The sequence below is a fragment of the Echinops telfairi genome, unplaced genomic scaffold (genome assembly GCF_000313985.2).
Source record: "Echinops telfairi isolate 266 unplaced genomic scaffold, ASM31398v2 ScPeMD7_7469;HRSCAF=8507_1, whole genome shotgun sequence".
Taxonomy (NCBI): domain Eukaryota; kingdom Metazoa; phylum Chordata; class Mammalia; order Afrosoricida; family Tenrecidae; genus Echinops; species Echinops telfairi.
Window position 1 is genome coordinate 68,001,804 of NW_022111373.1, and position 6,653 is coordinate 68,008,456.

Below are 6,653 nucleotides of genomic sequence, written 5' to 3' on the forward strand. Positions count from 1 at the left end.
TGGAGTCAACTCAATGGCAGTGAGTTCCCCTCTGTCCTCTGGGGTCAACTCGATGGCAATGGGCTTCATGTACGACAGAAGGCAGCATTGCCTGATCCTGTGTCATCCTCACAATCGCCAGTATGTTCAAATCCATCATGTATGTAAAGTATTCCCTAGTTAAAAAATATGTCCATTACATTACCAATGACCATCTATCTATAAAACAGAAACTTGTCAAAACCTTCAATAGTAGGAACCAAAGCTCAATTAACCATGCTAAAGCTTAAGCCGTCACTCTGCTCTCCCTATGGAAAATTGTTATTATATGAAGCTATAAAGTGTATAAACTCAAAAATTATTAGAGAAATATATTAAACAGTCAGTTGATATCAGTATGTTATTGTTCTAAATTTTGTGATATTTGTGACACTTAGATTTTTAAAACGTATTTTTGCGCTGTTTTTTTAATTGTGAGTATTCACTGTCCTATTAAATTGTTAAGTTGTTAAGCTGTTTTTGTGAAATAGACCTGAGTCCACTCTTGCTTCTGATAGCTATAACTCTTCTCCACATTGTCCTAGACTTGATCATATAATTGATAGGACACGACACTTCTCCACTTCAAAGAAGTCTGATCTTCTAGAAATGTCCAACTTCAGGCATGAAGGGGTAACCAATTACAGAATAGTCAATAAAAGCAAAGAATAAAGCAAAGTTCATGTTTCTATTTCACCGTATTATGCCCTCCACGCTGAATATCAGTCCGCTTTTGTGGCCTTCTACAGTCCTCTTCCTCTGCTTGCATTTTTACCTGCAAGCTGTGCCCTCCTTTCTTCACTGTCTCCCTCTTCTGACCGCATCTTGATTTGTCCTCTTTTCTACCAATCCTTGATGGACCTTGCGGCCACATTTCAGAGACCAAGAGATACTGGTCTCTTGGTTACATTTCTGCCATTGCTAGTGATCTAACAGATAGAGATATCATTGAGTTTGCATCAAATGTGAGCCCAAATAATATTCAACAGAAGTGAAAGGGTACAGAAATAGTCTGCTAAAGAAAAGCAGAAGCAGAACTAAGTGGACTCCTCAAAAATGGAAACAATCTGAAGTTAAAGGTCGTGTGTGTGGTAGTTACATAGTTTGCTGTCAACTTGAGACTTAAGAGTGAAGGGGTAGAGTTTAGCCTGTCGATCAGGTTACAGCTTGATGACCTCATTTGAAGCTGCTAAAGAGATAAATAGCTCACTGGAAATGGAATACTCACTCACTCCCTATGAGACATTCTTTTTGACAAGACACATGGAGCTATGCTAGAGCCCTGAAGCTGGAGAAGCCACATGGAGACCCAAGCCAGTGCTGAGGTGCTTCCACCGCCACTGGATCCACAATACTTTCCACCCACTGGTCTGTGCTCTTCCTGCACTCAGCATCATTGCATGTGTTGTGTGAGTCTGTAGAAGAATTTATAGACTGGTAACAGACATATGGGCTAATATCAGATTTATGGACTCAACCTGGACTGGTCTGGGATATTTTCTTAATGTACAATTGCTCTTTGATATAAAGTTCTCTCGTGCACACATATTGGTGCCACTGAATTTGTTTCTCTAGTCTACCCAGACTAACACAGCATGGTACCATAATGGTTAAATGGCTGAGTTACTAAATAAAAGACCAGTGGTTTGAAACCACCAGCACTCTACAGGAGAAAATTCTGACAATCTACTTCTGTAAAGATTTCACCCACGGAAATCCTATGAGCAATTCGATTCTGTTCATTAAAATTGCTATAAGTGGAATCAATGTCAGGCCACGAGGTTTTTAATATGAAGTTAATTAGAGAGCCAGTGATGAACTGAGTGCATAGGTGATTTGAAATGCTGAACCTATACCCTAACTCTCTGCATTACATGAGATTCCCTCCCAAAAGGACAAAAAAAAGGCCTTTCTTGGAAAATTCTCTAGCACTATATCATTTGGGGCAATCCTCAGTTGTCTGAGTAGCCTTAGGGCACAGTAATAGTTAATATTAAATCCTTTCCCTTGTTTCTGTCTTTAAAAAATTAGTTTAACACTCCCAGTAGTAAAACTTCACACACAGCAGAAATAAAAATAAAGAGGGATTATGCCTTCTTTATTGCCTACAGAATGCCAGGGGAGTTCTTACTTAAGAGTATTTCATGTGAACGTGAGAATTATTATCAAAGAAAGCCTTTAAATTTTCTCTCTTCTTTTAGGTGTTTTCTAGCTGCTCTAAAACTTTTATGTTTTCTTTCTTTTTTTCCTTCTTTCTTGTATTCTCTTTGCATAGCATGCAATGCTTCATTACACAAACATGCACAATAGGCCTAACAGAAAAGAGCTCTCACAGTTTGTTGTGTATTTTATTAAACCAATTAAAGAATTTATGGAGAGAAGAAATCAAGTTAACTACCATCGGAAAGAAAAGGGCAAAAAAAAAGTCTCTTGTACTTTCGCCAACTTCTGCACAGTTTCACAGGTGCTCCACAAAAGTGATGTCATTTTGATTGGGGCAAACACTCTCACCCAAAGACCAATGAAAGAGCTCTTTTTAAAGTTGCCCTTGAGCCCCACACAGGTGGTCACATCTAAAATTAACCTCCAGACTACATCTCAGAAACAGTTTTTGTTTTGTTTTTAAAAGAAAGGTTCTTTTAGGGTTGCCCAAAGAGTCACAGAGTGATGTGAAATATGCTCATTGCTCTACGAAAAAATCCACTGGCACCGAGCTGATTCCACTGCATAGGCATCCCAGACCTAGGGTGTCTTTGGCTGTAAATCTTTATGGGAGCAGAGCGCCTCATTTTTCTCCCATGGAATGGCTGCTGGGTTTGAACCACTGACCTTGAGTTTAGCAGTCCCTATGGGAGAAAAACAAAGAATAGGGATTTTGCTGCTCTGACTAGAATGAAAGGCATGTTCCCACACTAGCCATTTTGTAATATAATTAAGATGCAGGAAGGACCCAGATATTAACTCATCTGATGCTCTTAACAAACATTGAGGTGGCTGTCCTTTTATCTCCTTTTTAGAGATGAAGAACTGAGGCATAAAGAGAATAGGCTAGCTTGTCAATAAATTCATGCAGCTAGGCTGGAGTGAAGCAGGCAATTTGACTCTGAGAACTAGGGCATATTCACTGTGATCAAAGTGTGGGCAGAATAAACTCAAACAAAATTCACTGGCATGGAGTTGATTCTGACTCACACTGACAATATTAGATGGAATAGAACTACCTCTTTGGGTTTCTGAGAGTGTAAATCTTTATAGAAGTAGACAACCTCATATTTCTCTTAAAAGGAAGCTGGTGGGTTTCAACCATTGACTTAATGATTAGCAGCTCAGTGCATAGACCACTCTGCTACCAAGTGTCCTCATGGACAAAAGCCAGGACAGTCAATTATTACTATTATTACTGTCATTCTGTGCACTCAGAGAATCTAACAGGATTGTGATCACAAATGTCTCACAGAAAGACAAGAATGAAAACCAATGAAACCTGAATGTACCTGGCCCAGGGAGAGGAAATAATGTAGAAGTTAATTCAAGATTTCATTTTCTTTAAAGAAACAAAAATCTTCACAACTAGACCAAGAAGCAATATCAACGATCAAGACCCTGGTGTGAACTAATCTGAGGATACTAAACAATAAGTATGCATGAGATAGTTACCATATTTGAACAATGGGCTTAAACAATAACTATGCATGAGATAGTTAACATATTTGAACAATGGGCACAAAGATAGCAACAATTCATAAGATGGTGCAGGACTTGCAGCATTTTGTTCTGTTGCACCTTAAGGCCATCTGAGTCCGAGTTGGCATGATGGCACCTAACAATCAAAGGTCCATTAAAGCTAAATAACCAGTCCCATTTTAACTTGCTGGGAGAGGAGGAGTGAGTTCAGAGCTATGCTATCAGATTCCCAAGCAGCCAAATGGCCATCATTAAAATCAGTGTCTTTAGGGTGGCTGGGTTTTCTCCTTATGAGCACACCTAATTGTTGGAATACAATGCAGCTACATTTATCTAACTCCATCCAGAGCTTTCTCACAAGCTTTCCTCAACTGGAAGAAGGGCAGCTATGCCCACTCATGGGCAAAATCTAAACCTGGGCCTCAGTTTTCCTACCTACATCTAATAGACATTTTAAGGCAACAATTTGTGACAGAATAATTTATTATATACATATATTTATATACTTATTATAAGCAAACCTGTCCTAGAGGACGTGTAGCCAGGATGCTCCTTAGTGCGGCCGTGTAGTGAGGAGGATCCATTCATCATGGTTGGTGAAGTAGAGGGTCAGTACAAAAGAGGAAGGACCTCGATGGGGTGGCTCATCACAGTGGTTGCAACAAAGGACTCGAACATTAGCACTATGAGGCTGGCACAGGGCTGGGAGCGTTTTATTCTGGTCGACATCGGATTGCTGGATCGCTGTGAGTCAGAACTGACTGAATGGCAGCACGGAACAATAACAAATGTACTCAGCTGTTTTTACCTCCTCAGGCTGACAGATTTTTCCCCCTCAGGGAAGAATTCTCTCTGTCAATTAGAAACCTCCTGGAAGAAATAGCTCCTGAGGGGTAGGCATGAGCGAGAGCCTTTGTGAACTAAACCGCAGACAGCAGGAATTCCTTGAGATGGGAAGGGAAGAGAGAAATATACTTCCTAGAAGCAGATAGCACACGCTGCTCAATGACATGATCTAAGCGGCTTCCTGGACTATATTGTTCATGCTACTGTGTATCAAAAAAAAGAGGATGATCTTTTAAAATCAGAAACTATACTTATTTACCTACCTTGCTTAAGATATTATTTCACTGTCCAAATATTATAGTTAGAATAAAATCTCAAGTTTCTTAACCTGAGGAACCAGGCTGAATGACCCGCTTCCAGCTTCATCTATAATACTTTGACTTCAATCATTCTGTTCTAAACATGCTTTTATCCCCAAACCCTAACACTTTCTTGCATCCGATTTGCTAGTCTATTCTAGATTATTCTTCCCCAACATCTTCCATTGCTAGAGGATCCTCATCCTTTGGGTTCTAATTTACTTATTACCAGTAAAGTCAAACGAAAGTTGATTTCCCTGGATGGCTACCATGTTCTGACTTGCCTAGCACAACCTTGGTTTTTACCTCTTGCTCTGACAAAGTACTTAATAATGCCTCTTTTCACGCTCACCCATACCCGTATTTGGATAATGGATTACAGTCATCCTACTTACAGAGCACGAAGCCCTGCTGGTGGAATGGTTCCTTGTTGGCCTGCTAACGGCAAGGTCAGCAGGTTCAAAACCCTAGCTGCTCCATGGGAGAAAGTTGAGGCTTTCTAACCCCATAAAGAGTTACAATCCCAAAAAACAGAACAAAACTAAACAAAACAAAACCCAGGGAGGATCTCCACGAGTCAAAGAGGATTTGGTCACAGTGAGACTCACAGATCATAATTCCTTTCCTTTGTAACAGTCCTCGACGTTCATAATGATAAAAGAATCTCTTCAGTCACCTTTTGTGTGTGTCATCTGTTGGCCCATCCTCTCAGTGTGAGTGGAAAACACATTTGTTCCACACTCCATATCAAGCATCTTCTCCTCGCACTCTGATCCTCAGTAACCATTTTTTGGATGAATGAACAAAGAAATAGGTTAAGAGATTATGGGAGAGTTTGAGTTTAAGAAAGAAGACAAAAGACATGTTGCCCTAGAGAAGTAGACTACTAACTGGAAAGCCTGAATAATGTAGACTTCAGCATAGGGCATGAGAGAATACGTATTGAAGAGATATAAGTCTTAAGTGGCCTGAAGGACAGAGAAAAAAATGAGAGCGATTCCACTGATAGGAAGAGCAACTGACTTGCACTGTCAATGATCAGAGCAAGAAGGAAGCCTGTGAGTGCAATGGTTGAGCACTGGACTGCTAACTGAAGGTATGATATGAACCCACCAGATTCTCAGCCAGAGAAAAGGTCTGACACTCTGCCCTCAGGAGACTAAGCCTAGGAAATCCTATGGGGGCGGTTCTGCTCTGTCCTCTAAGGTCACTGAGTTAGAATAAACAGGGCAGCACACAACAATGAAAACGTTGATTGCTGATTTTAAAAACAAAGGACCCAAACCATGAAAGGGGAACAAATATGTAATGCTCAGAAAAAAGTTTGGAAATCATCCATCAGTGTGTGGCCTTACTGTTCCCTCTAAAAGAAAGGCAACTGTCTGCCAACAGCAGTGCAGAAAAAACACAACTAAAACTAGGCACCCCCATCCTACCTTGACAATGCATATGTTGGGAAAAGTAACTACAACCGCTATTAACCGAATGGACCACCTGTAGCTAGTTGCCTCCAGCCCCTCAGCCACACTCACAGGCCTTCTCTTCCTAGTACTGCACCGAAGCCGTGGTCTTTGGCTTCAAAGACCTGATAGCCCTAATGTCCCCTTCCTGGGACCCTTGCCCCCAAGACTAGACCAGGCTCAGAGCTCGAACCTTGATCTCTCTCTATCTCTTACTTTTCTTTAACAAGAATGTTAAAGAATGTGAAGTGCAGTTCTCACCCTGCCTCCTTGTTTCTATCTTCTTTCTCGGCCTCCTTTGAAACTATGTTGCTCTTTTTCTATTTTATAGCTCATAAAAATCTTT